Below are 23,529 nucleotides of genomic sequence, written 5' to 3' on the forward strand. Positions count from 1 at the left end.
GTGCTCAGCCCGGTTGATGCTGAGCTCCAGTGGGTGATGAGCCGAAGGGTGCTGAGTCCTGGCTGATGCTGAGCCCCGGCTGATACAGAACCCCGAGGGTGCTGAGCCGCAGTGTGGTGCTGAGCCCGGCTGCTGCTGAGCCCCGGCTGATGCTGAGCCCTGGAGGATGCTGAGCTCCGGTGGGTGCTGAGCCGCAGTGGGGTGATGAGCCCCGGCTGATACAGAGCCCCGGCTGATGCTGAGCTCCAGTGGGTGCTGAGCCCGGTTGATGCGGAGCTCCAGTGGGCGCTGAGCCCCGGCTGACACTGAGCCCCGGTTGATGCTGAGCTCCAGTGGGTGCTGAGCCCCGGTTGATGCGGAGCTCCAGTGGGCGCTGAGCCCCGGCTGACACTGCGCCGCAGCGGGGTGCTGAGCGCGGCTGCTGCTGAGCCCGGCCGGCAGCGCAGCCCCCGCGGCCCCGGTCCCGCCGCGCTTCCCGCCCGCCGCTTCCTCCTGGCAACGCCACGCGGTTTCCAGGGCCGGCGGTGCCCCGGAAGCGGCGCGGGCGCGGCGCGGCCATAGGGCGGAGCCGCGCGGGGCGGTGCCGGCGCCGAGCGCTGCCGGGTCGGGCTGTGGCCGTCGAGTGCCGTGAGGGAGGAGCTGCGGCGGGCGCGGGGAGAGCAGCGGCGGCTCCGGCCCGGCCCAGCCCGGCCCGGCCCGCCCGGGGAGCGCAGCGCCGGCGGAGCAGGTACGGCCGCGGGGCGCGGGCGGCGGGGCCCGGGCGGGGGGCGGTGCTCGCGGCCCGCCCGCCGCGGAGCCTCCGCCGGGCTCGGCGCTGCCGGTGCGGCGGGAGCGGCTCCGGCCGGGCGGAGCAGCCGCCGTGGGGCGGCCCCAGGCAGCCCCGAGCGGGGCGGCGGGCGGGGGTCGCGGCTCCGCCGGGTGTGGGCGAGGGGAGCGGGGCGGGCTCGGGGCGCCGGGCTGGTGCTGCCGGCGGGGCGGAGCGGCGGGATCGGATCGGGGGAAGGCGGCAGCCCGAGCTGAGAGGCTGTCCCGGGAGAGCCGGGCACGGACCTGCCCGGAGAGGAACGGGAGGTGCCACCTTCCTCCCTGGTGGTGTTCCCGGTGCTCTGTGGAGCTGGAGGTGTATCAGCAACTTATTTGTGTGAAGAAGTTGTGTATCCCCCCTACGTCTGGGAAGTGTTTCCATACGGTGTTTGGCACACTGGGGAACTCTAAGGGTTGGGGTTTGTTGTCTTATTCAGATAATGGAGTCGGGATGGTTTGGGTTGGAAAGATCTCAAAGGTCATCTCATTCCAGCCCTTGCCATGGGTAGGGACCCCTTTCACCAGAGCAGGCTGCTCCAAACCACGGCCAGGCTGGCCTTGGACGCCTCCAGGGATGGGGCAGCCTCTGCTGCCTCAGGAGGGTGGCATCTGCCCTTCCAAATGTTCCACTGCTCCCCGCAGTCCCCTTTAGCCTGTCTCGACAGTGACTTCTCTGTTCCTGGGAAGTCTTCTGAGCAGAGTCCAGCTCTGTTGAGCTGCCTCCCGTGCCTGACTCGTGTGACTTTTTCTACCTCGCTCATTTGTGGGCTCACCGTGACCTGCCTGCAGTCCCACTGTCACAGGTGTGACCTCAGACTGGACTGTTTTTTTTTACTAGTGACCTAATGCCTATCAGCTTGTGCAGCCACTCCCCAAGTTCTTCAGGATCTGCTTTTCCTTCTCTCAGCTCCCCAGCTGTGATTTACCCAGACAAACCATCTCCACATCCCTGGTTCTGTGCTGTGCTGGTAACTCAGTCCCTCTTGGGAGAGGATGATGGGTGAACTGGGAATCACGAGCTTTGTTCCTATTGAGAAGCTCTTATCAAATATTAGCAGCATTTTCCCACAGACACATTCCAAAAAACACAAAGAGTGCCTTTGAATTATGAATTATTTGCAGAGATTTCAGGCTGCAGAATTCCTCAGTGCTTGCCAGTGGCTCAAGTTTTAGAAGTGCCACCTGGGTGGTGGAGTGTTACTGATGAGAGAGTTTGGGTTTCATGGTATTGCTGTTGTAGAGAATGCTCACGGTAGTGATTTCCACATGAAGCTGGGCTCACACTGGAGCTCTTGGAGCCAGGGATGAGCTGGAGGTGCTGCCAATGATAAATACCAGCGGGAGTTCTGTTCAGGGAAGGTGACCGCTGGCAAGGTGTGACCCGATAAGAAAAGAATTTAACTATCATGGTGTGCAATAAAAAAAAAAAAATCATTATTAGTAAAAACCCACGCGGATGTACTTAGGAAGAGGGAGGATGCAGGTGAGGGGTGCCAGGCAGATCTCACTTTCCATGCTGAAGGTCTGGCCGCCGGTGTAGCGGCACCGGGCGCCGCTGATGCTCCAGCCTTTTGGCAAAAACCTTGCTGACTCCAGTGAAATCTTAGACTATTGGCCTGATAAAATCAGGCCTTTATGCTCACACCCTGCGTAAGCACCTCGGCTTTTTTCAGATACAAGTGTTTCTTGAAACAGTTCCTGCCCTGAAACCGCTTTTGCTGGACTGGGCTGGTGCATTTTGTATTCTTTAGGAGATGTTGGGTGCTGAGGAAGAGGAGTCTCATCTCTCTGCTTTCCTCTGCAAGTCTATAACTCTGTGTTTTCAACTGTTTTCAACTGTTTTTGAAAACTCTGTGTTTTCAAAAGTCCCCACAAGTTTGGGCTCCTTGCTGTGTGTTGTGTAAGTTCTGTTTTCTGGACATGAGATCTGGAAACTCACACCACATTCTCACAATAAATTTATCTTGGACATACCTGCCTGTACTTATGCCAGAGTTGCTTCCTATAAATCAGCTCTTCTGTGCACTGGTGCTTTTGGAAAGCTTGGCCCAGCTGTTGGCTCCTTATTTTCAAAGCACAGTCACTCTTTTCCATGTTCTCTGTTGCTCTCTTTCCTGCACACATTTGCAGGGCAGGGAATGGCAGGGGAGGACTCTCTGGGATGCTGTGCCATGCCATGGATAATTCCTTTGTGCTGGTATCCTTCGTGGCTGAGACGGGTTGGTGGCTCACAGCATGGCAACAAGCTCATATCCTGCCTCTCTTTTTCCTTGGATTAAAGAGTTTTCCAGTTCATAGCAGTGTTTGTTGTGAAGTGCCTCATCCCAGCCCATCTATCTTGCTCTTCCACAGGAGTTTTCACGCTGCTCCAGTTCTCTGTGTTGGCAGCGGCCTGGTTTGCTGTGCCAGAGTCAGGGGTGGAAAATATTCAGGCAGGTTCCGAGCTCCACTCTGAGGGGAGCTGTGAGCTGGGCAGGACCCTGAGTCCATCCTGGTCCACTTGCTGCTTTCCCTGCTCCCTTTTCCAGCCCTTAGGAAGCAGTCAGCCCCTGTGTGTTTTCAGGTTAACAGATGAAATCCTGTGTAATGCCTTAAAAAGTGCTACCAGATGAGACCAGGAATCCATCTGGCCTGGTATCCTGCTCACTGGTAACCAGGAGCAGATGCCTGGGGAGGGGAGAACACAAACACAGCAGATCTAATCCAGGGAAATAGTGCTTTATTCTTCTCTCTCCAGCAGTTCATGACCTCCCTGAGCCAGGTGTCGAATTTAGGAACCTTCACACTGCTCTTCATGATAGTCATGATTTTAGGAAAATACTTTTTCCATTCCTGGTAGTCTCTTGGCTGATTTGTCCTCATATATTTTGACTTTCTGTGGCTCTTCTTGTATCTCATGTCATTGCCAGCTCTGCTCCAGCCTCCTTGAGACAGGTAAGGGGTGGGGCACAGGGCAACAGAGGACATTGACAGAGGTGCTGGGTTATATTTATGGTATAAAAATATATTTATATTTTTAGAGATAGTTTAGGGGTATTTTTCCTTTATTAGCATCTCTGTAATTACAAGTGTTGTGCTTGTTCATTAGTGATCTTGGAGCCATGGTTTTTGGTGGAATATTCTGCTGTAGTCCTGCTTTCCCAGGGTTGGTTTGAGTTCAGTCTCTCGTGTCTCCTGAAGTTGGTTTTAGGGTGGTTGTTCCTGATGTGCTGCTCTGTGAATTGTATCACCCACTCATATCACGAGATTTTACTGCAATTCCTTGGAGTCATTGCTCTTATTTACTTCTCATCCTGAATTATTCAGAGTAGCAAATGTTGTCATCTTAGTAGCACAGCTCAGTGCAAAGCAGAATCCTTTGGTGAGTCCCTCCTGCTGCAGAACAGACCAGTGATACATTCTTCCCCCTCCTTTACCTGTTATTTACGTACATGAAGGATTTTTCCTTTTATCCTGTAGTTTTTCTCTCCAGAGAGCTCTGATGGATTCTGCCATGTAGTATCTTGCTTTTTTCAATGGAGTATATCAGCTGATTTTCCCCTTGTTGATGTGCTCTGTCCAGTGCAAACGGAAGAAGGAAAAGGGGAAAAAAGAGCAGCAGCCCCTGACTCCTGAGACATGGCTTCATTTTGTACAATATAATTATCCCTGCAGCAGTCTAGGCTGTCTTTAGGCCAGCTCTGGTTTGCCCAGGCTCTGCTGAATGGTTCTGTGAAAGCTGGGCCATGTGAGACTTTGTGGTGCCAGCTTTAACCAAGGGCACTTCCCCATCTCCTCCTGTCTGACTCTGGGGTAAAGTGAGGCTGTTGCTGTCACCTCATCATCTTTTGCCACCAAAACTCTGATTTTTCAAGTCTGATTTTTCAAGTCTGATTTCAAGCAGGGAGAGAGGAGATATACAAACTCTGTTGAGCTTGGCTAAAACACAATTTTATTTTTTTGGGAGATGTTGTCCCATGATTGATTAACACAATAATGGATCGTGTGGCTTCTAACCTTTTTTGCCTTACTAAAAGTGATTTTAGTAATTTAGATTTTGTAATTTTAGATTTTGTTTTCCTTCTTGGACATTTAGCCTTGCTGTATAGATGGGCTGGCTTTGATTACTTGGTCAGATCACACTGCAGGGCTCACACCAATATTCCAACTGCTATCCAGGGTGAAGGCAGGAGTTAATTTAGATGAGATGTTCAGATGAAATTCTTCTCTGTGAGGGTGGTGAGGCCCTGGCACGGGTGGCACAGGGAAGCTGTGTCTGCCCCATCCCTGGAAGTGTCCAAGGCCAGCCTGTACAGGATTTGGGGCACCCAAAGGCTCTGCTTTTCTGCTTTAAACTTGTAATTCTGATGTACAGGGGATTTATTGTTGGCACAAAAAACTTGAGGTGCTCAAATGGTGGTGTCAGCTTAGGTCCTCTGAATATTTTTTACTCCTTGTGTTTTTTTAATGTCTAGTGGCTCCTTACTCTCCACTGTGTCTTGAATGAACTTGCTCTGTCCACTTGCAAACCAGACATTTGAGGTTTTTCCATCATGCTTTTAGACTTACAGCATTTGTGAAGAAACACTCCTGACCCTTGTTTTTTCTCTTTCCAGCTGACTTGCACTGTGTTGGTATTTTTTCCTAGCTGTGGATTTTCACATGGCTAATTCTTGTCCCATCTGTAGGAGTTCTTGAGGAGATGAGGCTCTTATGAATCACCTTCTTTCCCCCCAAAGATGCATCCTCCTCAGATACACTCTTCCTTGGATCTGCTGGCTTTCCCTGCTCTTCTTCACTGTGAGAGGAACCTTTGATTCTGATTGCAGGGGCCACTGTCACGGTGCTGTTTTGCTCCATTCAGTCCTCGTTCTTTTTCAGGCTTCCAGTTGTCCCAAAACCTTCTCAGATCCCAATGAACCCAAGCCCGAGTGTGGGAGCCATTCTTTGAGGTGCTGTCACACAGCTCTTGCTCTCTCTGCCTTCCTATTCTCAGCCTGAGTTTTGCCTCTGTACCCTTGCAGACAAGGGGGAATGGCTCCCCACTGCCAGAGGATGGGGTTATTAGGGTTGCTGGGGAGAAATTCCTCTCTGTGAGGGTGGTAAAGCCCTGGCACGGCTTTTCCGGAGCAGCTGTGGCTGCACCACCCGTGGCAGTGTCCAAGGTCAGGCTGGATGGGACCTGGAGCAGCCTGGGATAGTGGGAGGTGTCCCTGCCCATGGAATGGGATGGGCTTAAAGATCCTTCCAACCCAAACCATTCTGGGATTCTATGAAGAGGTAAAATCTCAGAATTTTTGTACCTGCTTTGTCTCTATGTTGCACATTAACACCCCCCAGCCCCTGACCTTTGTTTTTTTACTTGAGGGAGGAGATACTTTAATTTCTTGTTAAATGGCCCATTTAATTTCTGGTTCATCAGACTCTCCCTACCTTTTAAACAATCCCTTTTTTCCTAGAAATTGGCAAAAGCAACAATGAAACTCACTAGGCGTGAAATTACCAATTTCTCCTGGCTTTTCATATGTTCTTCCTTCTTGTCAGATCCATTTGGATCTCCTGCAATGGATAGGTGTCTCTTAACTGTCTGAATCTTCTGGTTTGCTTCGCTCATCTTTGAGCAAATCTCTTCAGGAGAACAGCTTAAAAGCCTGAAAAGCTGACAGTGATTCCACCCTCAAGATCAGCCTGACAATTTCTGTGTTGTGGAAGACAATGGAATAGCTTGGATTTGCTACTCTGAGCATTTAATGCAGGAATTGGGGATATTCACCAGGGAGATGGGAAAATTGTTTTCCTGTCTGCCTCTGCTCTCCTGCTCCTTTTTTTTTTCCCCTTCTTCTTACAGTTCTATTGTGACATTCCTTTAGGCTGGGAATATTGTGGCTGTTTACAAAGATGTGAAGGTTTTTCTGCAGCCCCAAATCTTTTTCCTGAGGTCATTCTGTCTCTGTAGCTCTCTCTTAGATGAGTTGGCCACGTTGTGTGGGGTGCATTAGAGGAGGCCACATCATTTATTAAATATCCTGAGCAGCTGCTGTCCTATATACGTGTTTTAATGTCTGGTGATAAAGCCTGAGGAGTTCAGTGCTGAGGTTAAAAAAGCTCTGAAATACCTGGTTCCTATAGAGCTGCTCCTTTTTCCCAGCCCACAAGGAATTGCTGTGCATCAGTGCCAGAGGTAGTTACATCAAGTTGTAGGAAAAGCCTATTTGAACTCTGTGAAACCAACCTGCCTGACGTGTTTCCTGGAGCTATTTATTTTATGTTTGAGAAGATGATCTCTTCCATCTTACTGATTTGCTGCAGAGCTCAGTTCATGGTTTAACCCCTGCCATGCCCTGGGCTGATCCCCCAACGTGGGCAGCAGGACAGGGCTGGGGGGATTCTGTCCCTGTGCCCTGCTCAGGTGAGACCCCACCTGCAGAGCTGCCCCAGCCTGCAGGGATCCAGCATCAACAGGACATGGAGATGCTAATCCAGAGAAAATCCAGAGGAGTCCAGGGCTCCAAGGGCTGGAGCCCCTCTGCTCTGGAGCCAGGCTGGCAGAGCTGGGGGTGCTCACCTGGAGCAGAGAAGGCTCCAGGGAGAGCTCAGAGCCTAAAGAGGCTCCAAGAGAACTGAAGAGGGAGTTGGGACAAGAGCCTGGAGTGCCAGGACAAGGCAGAATGGTTTCCCACTGCCAGAGGCCAGGGTTAGATTTGATATTGGGAATAAATTCTCTGTGAGGATGATGAGGCCCTGGCACAGGTAATGTCTTGTTTGTAGAAATAAGCCAGACTCACTGTTCCTTTGTTTTGCACATTCATTTCTGAGTTACAAGTCAGAGGATAGATTCAGATAATTTCAGCTGTCATCCTTCACATTAATGGAGGGCTCACAACAGGGAAAATTAACACAGGAAATCTGTCTGCATCAGTCTTGTGCTCAGCAAGGAGGGGTTCATAGATTGACTCATTGATTTGTTCAGGTTGGCATCACCTTTAAGATCATTGAGCCCAGCCATTAATGTTACTTCTCATGTCTAAAATTCTTTAGGTGGGTTTTGGAAGAGTAGCAGTTTGGAAGAATAGAAGTTTGAAGTCTCTCAGACTTGCTGGATCTCCAAGCTTTCATTCCTCATCACTCAAAATTCCTTCCAGATCTGACTGCTGTTTGTTTGGATCTATTACAACAAATAAGAGGCAGTTCTCTAAAATACAGCTTTAATATCATGCATGGAAGGTGGCAGTTCTGGCAAGTGTCAGGGAAGAGTTTGACTCTTCCCAAGGCTGGAACAAGCTCCTTCATTGTGCAGCAATAAATCCCATCCTGGCTGTCCTTAGTTACCTTCTAACTGTCTTCCTTTGTAATGCACGAGGCCAGTTTAGTTTCTGCAGTTTATTTTTATTTCCTAGATCTTACAAGAGCAAGTTTCAATGAGCAAATGAAACTTAAGAACCTTTAACATCTTATTTTAATGAAGCAGAGGCCACAGGCTTTGTAGTTGTCTCTTTTCAAGTCCGGGTTGGACTTCAAAGGTCTCGCCTTCAGGAGTTTCATGATGCAGACTCATCCTTGGTGTCGCTTTTTGGCAGGTCACAGCACTCTGGTTTGTGCTGGGGGAAGGGACTGGGGCAGCACGTGCTTTAGATGGCAATAAGCACTTCCAAAATGCCTGCTGTGTGTCATTCCTCCAGGTGGTGAGGCTCCTGAAAGTGTCCAAGGCCGTGCTGGGTGGGGCTTGGAGCAGCCTTGTCTAGTGGAAGGTGTCCCTGCCCATGGCAGGAGGAGGAACAAGGTGATCTTAATGTCCATTCCGACCCAAATCAGTCTGGGATTTTATGATTCTTCCCCACCCTGAATAATTTTCACTCCCTGGTTGCTCTCTCATTTTTCTAGCCACCCTCAGCTGGCTAGCCTTCAGTGCTGGGTTGGATGCTTTGGAAGCCCTCGGGTTCTCCAAATGATCATCCTGCAGCTGACATCAGGCCTGGAGCCACTTTGGCATGTGATCCTGCTTCCCAGCTGTCCTCTCTCTTTGGAAAGGCTTTGACCAGTTTCCCATTCTGGAGCAGCTCTGTGCAGTGTTGGCAGCGCTGAGGCTTCAGTTTGATTTGTGATAGATGCACTGCCAGTGAGGTAAATCATCCCTGGGCTGTGCTCTGCATCTCTGGGGGGATATCTCTGCTCAGATCCCTGGCATTCTGTGATTAAAATCCAAGCCTGGTATTAGGCTCCAACACAATTCACAGCTCTCTGGTTTTGTGTGGATTTGCTGGGCACAGTGCTGGCACTTGGTGGATTTATCCCTTCTAAGTGTTAGGAATTACTGGGCATGCCAGAATGGCTTTTCCTGTCATGATCTGGGACTGGGAGTGGGATGTTTTGGAGCCGCTTGTTCTGTTTTTCCTGATGCTTTAACTTTATAGGGACAGTGTGATTGAAGATGGGGGTTTGGTGGAACTTGGCTGCTGTGGTGACAGCTACAGGTTTTGGCTGGGGGACCTAGGGGTGATGGCATCCTCCAGGCTGGGGCCTCTGCAAGGACAAATTTATTGAGAACAGGGATGTGCAGGGTGGCTGTTGGATGTTCAGGTGGCCTTCTGTGTCACCATCTGTTTGCAGAGGCATCAGGGGATGGAGCCTGACTTCCAGGTGCCTTTTGGACCATACACACTCAACATGTAATGCGAGAAACCTTGTGCCTGGTTGGACTTGGTGTAGTCATCTTAGTGATCCTGGCTTTGCATGCTTGAGTTAATGCTTCTGTTTGAATTTCTGGCATGAAAATAAGTTCTTGAGCATCTTTAAAGACCTGTAGGGCTGAGGCAGATAGTTCAGAAATTCCTCAGTGGTGTCTTGAAACCAGATTGTTTAAATTGTATTTTCCTACAGATAGATTCTTGCAGTGATGCTGGACATCAAAGCTCAGCTGACTGCTCTGGTCCTTCCGTGGGCTCGTGGCTGATGCTGACCCTAAGACCTGATACAGTTGAAGAAACTGAGTCACCCCTGCCTGTTTGGCTTGGAAAATTATTAAATGTTTGACAAAACTGTTGGCTGATACACTTTTTGGTAAACTGGGGCTTGTCTTCACAAACTGTTCAGTCAGCCTCTGCTAACATTTACAGAAGCTGGGAATAATCCCTGAGTTCTTGTCTATCTGCTCTGGTGTAGCTGTTAGAAGTGTAGTGTGAGGTGAGGTAGAGGAGGAAATGTGCTTGCTAAGGAGGTGTTCTGAAATATATTTGTGCTGAAACGCCATCTGTTAAACCTCCTTGAGCTCCTCCTGCTCACTCTGAATGTAGTAGTTTCAAGCCAACCAGCCCTAACAGGATGGCAGTGTCCCATTGCTGAGTTTGTGGGGTACTCAGAGACAGCTCCTCTTTGATGGGTTGGGATCAGGCTCCCCATTTATAGCTTCAAGATCATTTGCAATTAAATGGAGCCAAGTCTGCCATGGGATTTACCCTAGGAACAGTGCTCCACACCAGTTCCCGAGCTTCCCATAACTAACAGACTTGCCTGAGGCACAGGTTGGCTAAATTTAGTCTTCCAGCGAGCTTGGTACGACCTTGTGCTGCAAGGACTTTCTACTTGTATCTCCCTCAACACATAAACACTGTTTTTGTGTGGTGGACAGAGCTGTGAGGCTCGAGGATGCCAAACAGCTTTTTGTGTTTGTCACTGGCCAACGCTTCCAGCGTGGCTGTTGGCAGGAATTCCCTTGGGACCTGAATGCAGTGCAAAAGGTTCATGAATGATCTTCTGGTACAAAGCCATCCTCTCCAGTGGGTATTAAGGCTTCAAAGGAGGCAGGCATGGTGTGGTGGGTGGAGCAGATTAGTTGCTAACAGACATTTCTAATTGACAGCTGTGCTGAAGATTGGGGCTTGAAAATGGAAGTTGAACCAAAGCAGCTTCATGCAGATGCAATTTCCGAATTGTGGGAGGTGTAAAGTTTGCCTTCAAGGTAACATGAAGCTTATCTGTGCAAAATAGCTTTTCAGCTTCTGGGAGAATTTAGCAGTGTGTGTGAGCTGGTGCACAGAGGTGGCCAGTTTGGCACGTGCTCCCTTGTGTGGGTTTGCTCCTCGTGTGAACTGAGACTTATCCTCCATGTTCAACTTCAGCAGCTTCTCCTTGAAGCTGCTTCTAATTAAATATGTAATTCAACCTACAAGCATGATGAAGAAGATGCCCTCAATGTGTACTCAGAGCACTTCTGGAGCTCTTCTGCCATGCTCAAAAATGCCAGGCTCCCCTCAAGTTGGCAGCACGCTGCCAGCTGAATGGGAAAAGTTGCTGGGAACTGCAATAGGATTTTGGAGTGTCTGCCATGCTGTTCAGGAGCACAGTGAGTGGTGTGGGGTTTTTTGCCTTCTGAAAGAAACTCATTTGCAGGGGAGTGGGCAAAAACCTTTATGGTTGGCATGGGCATGGCTTGGAGCCATTGGGATTCATCTCTCTGGCATTGACTCAGTTGTTGTTGGAGCACTGGTTTCTTGCTTGCTACAGATAGCACACATTGTTTTATTTCTTGGAAGGCTGAAATATTAATCTGATTAAGGATTAGGGTCGCTGAGTAATGCACTGAGTAAATTGCAGTGGGTGAGTGTGTGACTACTCCTATTGTGTTGTGCATTTCTGGTCATTGCATCTTTACCAGGGTTGGAAAACATGTGGAGAGAGAGAAAGTGGAGTTGAAGATGAATGAGAAGCTGCCTGTCCTGGGCAGTCTGAAATGCCTGAGACTCTTGGGATTGGGAGGATTACATTAAAAAGCTGGCAGCAAATTTCTGAATGTTGCTCTGTGGCTGTGTAGAAGCTGTTGGTTTAGGAAGCTGGACAAACCCAGGATCAGCATGTCCATAAAATGAATGCTGGTAGGGCTGGGCAGTTGTGTCCATGCCAACATCTGTAATCCAGGAATGGCAGATCCTGGAGCAGACTGCAGAAGTTTGCTGCTCCCTGGATCATCCTCAGTTGCCAATTGACACTGATGCTCTCCTCCTGTTAATTCCACCTTTATGAGCCTCCTGCCTTTCCAGAATCCTGGGGCAGCGTGAGGAGGTGGTGTTTCTGAAGAGCTCTGGAGGATGCCTCAGGGATTCTCAGAGGAGGGGAAATCTCCAGCTGTTTCCAGGATACTGTCCATATCTACAGGCCTCCCATGCTGTGCTCTTCAAAGAAGATTTGCTCTACAATGTACTGAGGCTTGTGAGTAAAAGCATTCCAGGGAGGGTAGATAGAAATGGAAAGGAGGGAAATAAAATTAGAAATTAGGGATGAAGAAAGGAGTTGAACATAAAGTTCTCGGTCCCTTTAAAAGGGAAAAATTACTGAAATTCCACCTTTCTATGCAGAAAGTGGGAGGAGGTGATCATAATGCCTCTCTTCAGCTTTGCCAGTGTGGGATCCAGCAGGAGCTGGGCTGGCAATCAGCTGGTAGCCCAGAATGGGGCAGGGACAGCCAAGAGTGAAGCAGCACAAGCACAAGTTAATGTCCTACTCTGTGTCATACAAATTACATGCAGTGTATGTATGCATGTGTGTGTGTATATATATATATATGTATGTATATAGGGGTGATCCCAATATGTCCCTGGGGCTGTTTCCCTTGTGTTCATGTCGTGGCTGACCAACTGTGGGTTGCTTTTTAGCTTCTGTGCCTGCTAAAAATCTAGTTTTAATCAGACACTGACCTATTAAATTAATAACTTTTAGCATGGATGAGGAGCCATTAATGTGGTTTCATACCTAAACGTGACACTCAGTGTTTCAACACTTTCCCTGGGATTGAAATATCCTATTGTGGAATGTTCACAGCTTGAAGTCTTTTTTTGTTACCTCCACAGAGGTACCTGCTGTGCCCAAAAGTGGAGATTTTGTCCTGCCTTTCCCATATACTGCTTGTCAAACCTGTTCCTGAGCTGCCCTGAGTTTCTAACCTGGCACAGAGCTCTCCAGGTATTGTTGTGTTGGCTTTCCCCTGTTGCTGTGGTGAGTTAGACTTGCTCAGCAGTGGCTGTGATGAGGGGAGAAGCCACTTGGGAGTTCCTGCAGCTCCTTGGTTGCTCCATGGTCCAGAGAGCACCTGTGGGTTTTCCTTCAGAGCTGCTGTTTCATCCTGGGGTCAGTTCTAGGCTGCAGGCATCTCCCCAGCTTTTGGGGCACTCTGGATTGTTGTGGGCTTCACACATGGAGGAGGAGAACCAGAACCAGCAAAATATCTTTAGGTCTCCTAAAAACTTGAGGAGCAGCAGCAGAGGCCCTGAGGAATGGAGACTACTCAGATAATTTGGTGTTGTTCCCTCTCTTTAGAGAGCCATGGTGTCACCTGAGTGTGTGACGAGCTCTCTGGATCTCTCCAGTGAGGAAACAGGATCTTAAATATCTGCATTTGTGTTTCTGGCTTGTGCTTAGGTCTGGAGAGGGCTATGAGCTGAAAGAGCACTAAATCAAGAGTCTGTTAATGATTGAGTAATCCCATGTAGTAAGGGGGAAATGTGGAGCAAATCATCATTGCTGTGCAGGTTGGGAGCAGCGAGTGCTCCAGCAGCTCTGTTATCCTCTCTTCAAAAGGATGTGAAGAACTGAAGCAGCTCTTCTTCAGATGTGAATCAAAAGGATCTTGCAAGAAAATTCCTTAGACTAGAGGGGATTATTTTCAAGGGGTTTTTTATTATTATTCTTATTTTTTTAAAGTATTACTGCACAATGGTCTGGGTTGAGATTGAGACCTGGAGTGTGAACTTGGCCATGGCTGGCAGCAAATGCCATTTTGTGTGACTTTAAACTTAGGAGGGGTCTGTCCCTCTTCCCAGAGGCTCTGGGAGTGGTGACATTTCTTGTGCAGATGACAGAAGGATATTACCTGTGTGATTCATGAAACCCATAAAGGGATCCTTGAGAAAGAAGAAAATAATAATAATAATATAAAATATGAGCAAAGTGCAGTGTGATAATGGTAATAGAGAGTGTGTGAGCTGCATGCTGTGTGCTTCAGAGGGGGTGTAAGGTGCAGAGGCACTTGGGGCAGATTGTGAGCAGAGTCTTCCTCAAAGCCTTTTTCCACAAGATAGTGGGAGTTCAAATTCTCACTTTTAAGTATTTTTCATAACTCAGTGTTTAGTCAAGGTGGATGCTCAGTTTTGACCCTTCTCTGTGAACTCAGGGCACCCAGACCCTTACTGGGTGCTGGTGTGGGGTGCCCTTTGTTCTTGCTGCAGGGGAAGCCAAAAGGGAAAAACTCAATTTCTTTGCCATAAAAAAGGAGTAAAAAGCAGATGTTTCATATTAAAATATGTGCTCGTGTTTCCCTGAGCCACACTCTCTCCTTGCTCCAGACCACTGTTCCTTGCACAGTATCTGCAGCTGCTGCAGGGGGAAAGGTTAAATCATCTCAAAGTGAAAAGTAAAATACTCCTTGGGTGGGCTTTCCCTGTTGGAGTTTCAGGCTCTGGAAGCTGTACCAGGCAGGTCAGGGTTTGGGAGCAGAGGCTCACATTGGAAGGATAAATTAGAGTTCTGTTCGTGAGAGTGCTCAGCTGAGCTGTCACATCTCTGAGCTCCCTGAGGCATCACCAAAACACATCCCATGGAATGATCTGCTGGAAGCACACAGGGCAGCTCCATACTGGGGTACCTCAGCTACAGGCAGGGAAAATACAATGAAATTTAATTTAGAATAAGCAGGCCTCTGTTCCTGGTGAGTTAAAAGATTTAAAGAATCTAGTTCCATGATATTCCTGTGTTGCAAGACTCTACCTGAAGTTGCCTTCATGTTTTCTCTGATTTTTTTTATTCTTGTATTATTTGAGGCACTGTTCCCTTTGATCACAAAGATGGTTAGCATCAGTTTGGAAGCCTTCAATATTTTGCTGTTATTGAAGTGTGGGCCCCTGTTATGTGTTAGGGACAGTCAGCTTAGTGGGAATATCAAACCTTCATGTGCTGGGATGGTGTTGCAGACATCTTTTATGGAAAATCCTTTCTTTAGGATTTTTCCTCCTGAGAAGCTGAGAAGCCTCAGGAACACAATGTAAACATTGGTTATCTGCTGCTGTGGAATGCAACAGGTAGATCTTTGATTAGCCCATCTTAGATGTTTATAATTAATGGCCAATCACAGCCCAAGTAGCTTGGACAAGAGTCTGAGACAGCTGCCTTTGTTATCATTCTTTCTATTCTATTCTTAGCTTAGTCAGCCTTCTGATGAAACATTTTTCTTCTATTATTTTAGTATAGTTTTAATGTTATATATATCATAAAATATAAATCAAGCCTTCTGAAACATGGAGTCAAATCTCCGTCTCTTCCCTCATCTGAAGACCCCTGTGAACATTGTGACAGGATGGCATGAGGTAACTCCAAAAACATTTGCAGTTTTCCTTTTGTAAATACAGAATTGAGATCTTGACCTGTTTGCAGCATTTCCTTGCTGTGTTGGAGGTATGCAGGCTGCTCATGAGTTAAGGGAATTGGGAGAGAGATGTCAAATGGGTTTTGTGAGCCACAGGTTTGTATGATTTTATTTTTTTACCTTGGTGTGAGCTGATAAAGGCTGTTCTGAGCAGTGCCCAAGTACAGTGTGTTACAAAGGCTGACTCTCTTGCTTCAGCTGAGCAGAATGAATGCAGATATCAGCTTTGGGGTGTATTCAGGGAGGAATTTGCAAATTACTGAGTCCCAGCAGGAGCTTTGCTTCAAGTGCAGTCATGAAGGCATTCATCTTTCTGTCCAGCTCTTCCTCAGGCGTGGAATGTGTTTGGTTTTGACAAAAAGGCAGCAAAATCTACTCAACAATGTATGACTTTTCCCCTTTTGACCCTGCTACATTTCATGTTTTGAGGGCAGACAGCCTTAATGTGTCATTGAGGTCCTTTCTGCTTCACTGCTGCTCTGCTGGTTTTGATATCTGCTGATAACCAGCAGATGATGTCACTGATTTATTCACAGCAAATGCTGTTTATTGAGTGTGTGCAGCCAAAGTTCATGTCTCTTTCCCTTCTGCCAAGAAGTGATTGTTTAGACCTGTCTGACACTCGAGGGTCAGGTCACAGGGCCATCAGGGTGCATGTGGCAGGACAGTCCCCTCCTGCTGCCATGAGGTCCAGAGAGGGTTAAATGGGGCTGAGGACACCTCCTCAGATGTTGTTCAGGTAGCCAGGGACTGCTGTGGCTGTGAAAACTTTGTGTACAGAGTCTGGAGAAGAACTGGACACCCTCACCAAGAGGCTGCACTGAGAGTTCTCTGTAGCATTGCAGAATGGCCTGGGTTGGAAGGGACACACCAGGACCAGCAAAGTCCATTACCTTGCACAGGACAACCCTAACAATCACCCCCAGAACACTCAGGTGCCCACACTGACTTGGGGTGGCCCAGAAATACAAACCACTGGAAGTGGGAAAATGTTTAGTATTCTTACTCTCTTGCTTCCCTTCCCAAACATGTGTGCGTGGGTGCTCTTCCAAGCTAGCTGTGCCCTGTTCTTTGGTTCACCTCTTTGCCTCTTGCAGGATGTGACACGAGGTCTGAATGGGATCATCAGTCCAGCTCCTGGTGCTGCACAGACACCCCAGCAATCCCACCCTGTCAGCTGGACTGATTCCCACCCACTTTTTGAGAGTGCTGTCCAAAAGGTCCCTGAGCTGTGACCATGCCCTGAGGAGCCTGTTCAGTGCCTGGCCACCCCCTGGGGCAGAACCTTCTCCTAATATCCAACCTAACCCTCCCCTGACACAGCTTCATGTATTCAAGGTTTATGCTGGAGCTGTCTGGCAGAGTTGAGGTGTCCTGGAGAGGCTTTACCACACACCAGGCATGGTCTGCAGACACCTTGTGTTTTTCCATATCAGTGTGGAATGCTTTGATTGAGAGTCTGCTCATGTGAGCCCCCACTGATCCACAACTGCTGGGTTGCTTTTCACATAAGTCACTTGTTTCTGGAGAATTGCACATCCTGGGCACTGCTAAGCCAGGTTCTCATGGTCTGAGCTCAGCACAAGGGCTGGAGCATCATGTTGGCTCCTGAGCTTGTGTTCCATCATCTGAGACTGGTGGGAACAGTTGTTCCTTTTCTGCTGTGCTCAGTGGTGTGAACACTTTGGAGCAGGGCAGTGTCCATTAGGTTGGAATTTGAATATTGTTCTTGTGCTTTAATTTGGGAAGAGTACAAACACCTCCAGCCTAAAGATGAGAAGCTTTTTCAAAGTGCTAGCCTGAGTTTTGTGTTGCTAACTGGTAATAAAATAATAATGAGCTGAAGTATGAAAGATCCAAAAACTGTGTACCAGCTTCCATGGAGAACTATGGAGAAGTGGATTTGTAGTGACTTCTCTGCTGTGGCAGGAGTCATGTCCTCCTGGCTCAGGCTGCCAAGGATTTCCCTGGAGGAGAGGAAAGACCTGGCTGTGTACTCCAGGTAGCAAATGCTGGCTTTTCACACCATGCCCTCAAGGATGTTAGCTTTTATCTGGAGCTGAAACAAACTTCTCATCTGCTCCTTGCTTTGAAAGGTAATGTGGAAAATAACCAGCAAGGCTTAAAGCTTCTGGTGGAGCCCTGTTCTCTCACACTGACAGCTCAAAGAGTTTTTGGGGTCTTTGTGGATTCTGCAGCCAGTGATTCTGTGATGTTCAGGTAATGGTTTAGATTGAGTGGCCCCTCGAAGCTCATCTCATTCTGACCCCTACCATGGGCAGGGACACCTTCCACTCGGCCAGAGCCCTGTCCCACCTGGCCTTGGATACTTCCAGGGATGGAGAGTCCACAGTCTGTCTGTTCCAGTGCCTCACCTGGGAGAAGTAAAGAACTTCTTCCTCAAGTGAGCAGCATGCTGCTTTTGGCCCTGTGCTGGGAACAGACCACTTTGCTGTGGTTCTCTTGACTGATACAGGGGGTCTTCTCCTGAATACAGGTGTGTGGGACCCCTGCCCAGCCCCACATCCCTGACTGCTTCATGTCCTCCTGCCTTTGGCACTCTGGAAAATCAGTGACTTATTGCTGAAGTGCCTGGTACAAAGCAAGGCATCCTCATGGAAGGATCCTGCATGGCTGTAAAACATCAAGGCCTGTTCAGCTCCAGGTGTGTGTCTCTGGGCCTGAGGCCTCTCTGGAGCTGTCCATGCTAGGACATGCCACAGGAAATGGGCTCAGTGTCTGAAGATGCTAATTAAGTGCAAAAAAGGGTTAATTATTTGTCAAGAGCTAGAAAAGGTCCCACTTGCCAGTCATAGTTTCAGGTTTCCTCTTTTGTTGTCATTCTTCATTCTGCCTTATTCTTCCCTTCACCCAGGGATGTGGTCCCTGGATTCTCTTCAATGTCAGGCTTTGCACATCAAGGCTGGATGGAAAGGGAGAGGCTGGAGCTTGTTCCCATGATAAACTGGTGCTCTAACAGGGCTGTCCACATATTCCCACTTGCTAACCATTGCCAGAGGTGCCCTTCTGCTCCATGCCATGCTTGCAGCTAAATGAGCTTCCTGGCCATGTTTAACACGGGCAGGATTTCTGGGTGTGTGGCCAGGGAAAGGATGGAGACCAAGCTCTGCATTTTGAACCTGGGGTTCTCTCAAGATGCTGGAGTCACATCTGTGTGAACGTGGGAGTCATGTTTGCTGTGCTTCAGGTCAAAAGGTCTGTTAAAAAAAGGTCTTGGATGAGCTTGGGATGGGTTTTGCCACTTGGCCTTGGCAGTAGGAAGTGGCAGGGTCAGACTGGCACGGGGATTTTCCCACGTTACACTTTGATCCTCTGGAACGTGCTGGTCGTCTTGTTCTTTGAGCAGAACATGAATAATGCCTAACCCCTGGTTCAGACCTGAACCTTAGGATGGCATGAGATGATTTATTTACCTTTATTCCTCAAGTGAATCATTGTACCATGGAGTGCATTATAAATAGAGTCTTCTGTTCTGCTTCCTTGTTTGGAGTCATCACCAAACATCGGGATTGGTGTAAGGAAACTGAGGAATGAATGAACCCATCTGGATTTTTTATGCACAGCTTTTGGTTTTCTAAGTTTAAGTAGGGCATGTTCCAAGTGGCAAGACAACAGAGCTGAAAGGGTGTTCAGCATTTAAGTATGTGGACTGTCATGTTAATGGGATGCTCCAGTTTTTTGCCCAGGAGTGGATGACAAGTGACTAAATAAAGCTGCAGTCTCTCTTTTCCTGTGAATAGGTGCTTGTGTTTTCCCTTGCTTTGAGGTCTTGGTTGGTTTGGTACAAGTTTGGCTGGTTCTTCCTTGCTGCAGCCTCTGACCTGGTCAAATAAAGAAGAACAAAAGATGGCCTTAAATGCTTCACAGTAAATTTTATATTGAGGGCTCCATTCAGCTCCCTAATACCTTTTCATTTGTGAGGAGTGAGTGTCACTGCTTGTACACTGGAGTAGAGGTATGTGTTCCTCACAATGGCGCTTGGCTTCGTTCTGAAGCTGGTGCTGGATAATTGCAGAGGAGGATTAATTAATGACAGCTGTTGGGAGCTTGTGAGGACTTTCAAAGTCTGCTACAACCCCACTGAGAAATCCTCCAGGCTTCTGAAGGACAAAAACCATGAACAACATCAGAAAAGCAGGGGTGTGACCACTGACCACAAGCTCCTGAAAGGACAGGTCAGAGGTGGACACCAAATTCCCACGTGCTTCAGTCAAAGTGGGGTCACTCAGCAGCACAGCCACGGTGGCTTCAGTCTGTATTGCACTTCATGTTGGAGAAAGCAAAAATACCCTCTGTTCTAGGTTATTAGTGTGGACCTTTACTGTTACCTTGCTATAACGGAAAAATAAGGATAGAGTGCTAACTTAGCTTGGAATACTCAATGGAGAGCTGTGTAAGGGACTCTCCTGTGGTGTTTCAGAAGGATCTTCTTTAGATGACAGTCAGAACTCAAAGTTGCTTTTTAAAATTTTCATTTTTGTTAGCACTCTCCATGTGTTTTCTTCCAAAGAGCATTACATGCCCAAGTTCTGAGTGCAGAACAGAACAGGCTGTCTCTGGCTGCTCTGGGCAGAGTTACCCAGAAATAGTTTCGTTTCAGTTTGACTTCCACGTGTGTCTTACAGTGCACTCCTCCTCAGAAATCACTGTTTGGAGGGTGGTTTTTAAGGAAGAAAGTCACAAACAAAAACCCCTTGTGCTTCCTGCTGACCAAAGTGCCTGGAGCAGGGCAGGAGATGGAGCCAGCCCAGGCACTCTGCGTCAGGGCAGTTCAGGTTTGGGAACCTGTTTGCCAAGGTGGGGAAGCACAGTTTACCAAAAACCAACCCTCCAATTACTGAAGAGACAGAAAGATGTGTTTTTAAAGAACTCACTGACATTCACATTATTAATTGCATGGAAAGCTTTGAGTTTGTCCTGACATAGGGCAAAGAGAATGATTTTCCTATGAGCAGTGGGGTTTGGCTCTGTTTCATCCCCATACATGAATGCTGCCATATCCAGCTGAAACCAAACAATGCCTTTTTTTGGTTTTAAGCAGAATACAATAAGATTGGAAGTCACTGGTGTCAACTGTTGCATGGAGACCTCCTAAAGTGTGTTTTCTTCCTTGCCAGGTTTGGTACAGATATGAGTGCCTGGCTGCCCTGCTGCTCCCGTGCCCCAGCACTCCCCGCCCTGTGATTTTGGATAACAAGCCTAAGAAGTGAATTACACATCAGCTGGTGAGTGTCACATGCCTTTGATGTTCTGGGATGTCCTAGCTTGGAGCTCAAACAGTCATTCCTAAAAAACCCAAACTCACCTGTATTTGATAGGAGGCACCTCCCTTGTGGAAGCAGGGAGAACTGAGGTTGTTCAGCCTGGAGAAGGGAAGGTTGCATGGACACCTCAGAGAGCCTTCCAGGATCTGAAGGGGCTACAGGGAAGCTGGAGAAGGACTGTTCACTCAGAACAAGACAAGGGAGAATGACTTCAAACTAAAATAGGGGAAATTTAGGTTAAATACAAGAAAGAAATTGTTCCCTGTGAGGGTGGGAGACCCTGGCACAGGCTCCCCAGAGCAGCTGTGGCTGCCCCATCCCTGGCAGTGTCCAAGGCCAGGACAGGGCTTGGAGCACCCTGGGCTGGTGGAAGGTGTCCCTGCCCATGGCAGGGGGTGGAACAAGCTGATCTTGAAGGTCCCACCCAACCCAAACCGTTCTGTGATTCACTGATTCTCTGTATAAGGCAAGGCACTAAAAATCCAGTATCTTATCTGGAGTATCAATAAAATACCTACCAAGCCTATGGAAGGATGCTTAGAGACCTAAATGTAAGTTGTTCAATTCTTATTTCTTATTTCCATTTTGTTCTTTTTTTTCCTCTCAGTTTTGTCAGCATTTTTCATCTGAGGTAACTTATCTGGGAACTTACATCCCTGATTTCCTTTCCCTGGCATTATTTTTAGAAAGACACGTGTGGAGCTGAGAAGTAGGTGCTGCAGTGTTGCTTGTCAGTGACTAACAAGGAAATTGGGCAGGATTAAAGGCAGGGAGAGTCCAGAGTCTCCTGTGGTGAACTCAGAGCAGAGTTGTTGTGTTGTGTGTATAAGTTTGTTTGTGTGACAAACAAAATAATGGCCAGGTTATCTAATCTATAACAGCTCACCTATGGAATGAGCAGAAAATTCAAAACTGAAGTTGTTGGGAAAATTTTCCTCTCCAGAAATCAAATGGAATTTGTAGGTGGGGGTGTTGGACTGGTTGCAGTGGGGGTAGATCCCTTGATTTCATTAAAATAAACCAGTGAGTGTTCTGGTTTGGTGAGGATGGTGACCTTCAGGGAGTGCAAGTCCCTGCTTGGCACAAAAGATTTTTGGGGTGTACATGAAGGCTGAAACTGGCACCAGAGTTCCCTTTCTGGACTTTATGTAGTGATAAACAATTTTTTTCTGTGCAGACTAAGTGATCCTGATTAAGTCACTGGGATGTTTTGTTTAGGGCAATAATTGTGCAGCATCCTTTGGGAATTTGTTTCTATTTTTTTTTCAAAGTGATTCAACAAAACAAATTCTTTTAAAATTGTAATTTCCATTTAGAGTTTTCTCTGTAGAAAGTTTGATGAGCTCTTGCCTTTTGGTAATTTCAGCTGGGGGCAGGGGGAACACGGTGGATGTGCCACAGTTTCATCCTCTCAGCAGCTTCCAGCCTGGAGCAGAAATCTGCTTCCAATTTTGCTTGATATTGTATCTCAATTTTTTTTTGCAGCTTCATTCCCTAAAACCAATTTGTCTATTTTTGGTGACAGTAGTAGGAGTGTCATTAATTGTTGAAAAGTGTTTAGTTTGAGCACTTCAGGCTGGTGCAGTGCTTTAATATCTCCTGTGAGCCCAGCAGAGGCTGTGTCATCTGCCTGGGCCTTCTTTCACGTTTATTTTTTTCTCAAAGAGAAGCCCCTGCAGCCTAAAGCTTTGCTGTTGTGATATTGTGGAGGGTTTATTTTGGAGCTGAAGTCACTGGCTTGTTTTTCTGTAAGATGTCGAGGATCTTGGCAAGGTTTTTGCCTCAGATGCACCTATTTCCCAAGGTTTGTGTTCCTAGCATGCTTTTTCACTTGGGGGAAGCTTGTTTCCTGTTCCTGCCTCCTTTAATCTTTCTGTGTATTTTAATTTAATATTTAAAGACACATGTGAGTGAGGAGCTGGCTCTTGGCCCTGCCTTAGTGACCTCAGTGTGCTCAGTCAGCCACGTCCAGCTTGAGGAATTTGGCCTTAGGTACAAATTTCTTTCCTGGATGGCACAAATGAGCAAGAGCAACAGCAGCTGCAGCCTCAAGCTGATGTCCAAAATCAGGGAGACACCTGTGAGGGCCATGGGTGCCTCCTCTGTACCCTGCTTGCATCCTGAGAGCAGCCCTGGCGATGTGGGGAAGCCTAAATTTCTCTTTGTACATGGAGCTTTCTAGTTGTATTAGTCATCCATCAGGCTTCTGGATTATTTAAGTGCTCGAGCACTCCTCAAAAACCCAGCAATATCTATTTGTAGAAAGGTACATCGTGTGAAGAGCAATTCCAGCACGTTAGAGCTGCCTGCTGGAGGTGTTCTTGGGAATTTTGCCCTTCCAGTTGTGGGACTTCAGGAGCTGGAGAGGCCCCATCAAAGCTCTGAGATCTTAAAGGCTTCTGGTCGGTCTTGTGGATGTGTAGGTTGATACATCAGAGCTCCTCTCAGCTTCTCCCATGAAATCTCTCCTCCCGTTCAGCCCAGTGCAGCCTCAGCTGGTCTGTGTTGGTCTCCAGACACTGAGAACCCTGAGGAGAAGGTGATCTGGAGCATTGAAGGAAAATATCCTTCCATTAGGCACAGGAAAACTCAAACAGTGGCAGACCAAAACCCTCTTCTCTAACTCTTGAACTTGTTCTGTCTGGAGCTGAGTCTGAAAGTGCCTAAAGCTGAAATGCTCCATTTTTAAGCTGTAATTCATCTGTCCATGCTGTTGGCAGAAAGTCTTTATGACAGCTTCTAGCTAGAAAGTTAATTCTAATACAGCACAATCATATCCTCAAAAACTTAGAGAAAACTCAGATTTTCATGGGTTTTGTAATGTGTGTGAGTTGACTTCATTGTTTTCTAACCCAGAAATGAAACATGAGGTTTCATGTAAGCTTCTGAGATTCACAGACTGGCAAAACACTTGTCCTTGCTTCTGCAGTCTGGCTTTTATGTAACTCATTATTTTTGCTCGAATGTTGCAGATAGTCGGTTTCCTCTAGCAACAGCCACCAGATGTTTCACTGAACAAGACTTAATTCTTTAAAATTGACCTGTGAGAAATGT

At 47.7% G+C, this 23,529-nt stretch overlaps 1 protein-coding gene across 2 annotated transcripts in view; it reads left to right on the forward strand.

Moving 5' to 3' along the window:
• The first annotated feature begins 663 nt into the window (after nt 1-663).
• CSNK1G1 (casein kinase 1 gamma 1) overlaps nt 664-23,529 on the forward strand; it is a 99,380-nt gene continuing 76,514 nt past the window's right edge. For both annotated transcript variants that reach the window (XM_058033147.1, XM_058033148.1), the window contains exons 1-2: nt 664-727; nt 20,329-20,436. The gene's annotated coding sequence lies outside the window, so the exon portion shown is untranslated. The remainder of the gene's footprint in view (nt 728-20,328; nt 20,437-23,529) is intronic.

The sequence above is a fragment of the Melospiza georgiana genome, chromosome 13, assembly GCF_028018845.1.
Source record: "Melospiza georgiana isolate bMelGeo1 chromosome 13, bMelGeo1.pri, whole genome shotgun sequence".
Taxonomy (NCBI): domain Eukaryota; kingdom Metazoa; phylum Chordata; class Aves; order Passeriformes; family Passerellidae; genus Melospiza; species Melospiza georgiana.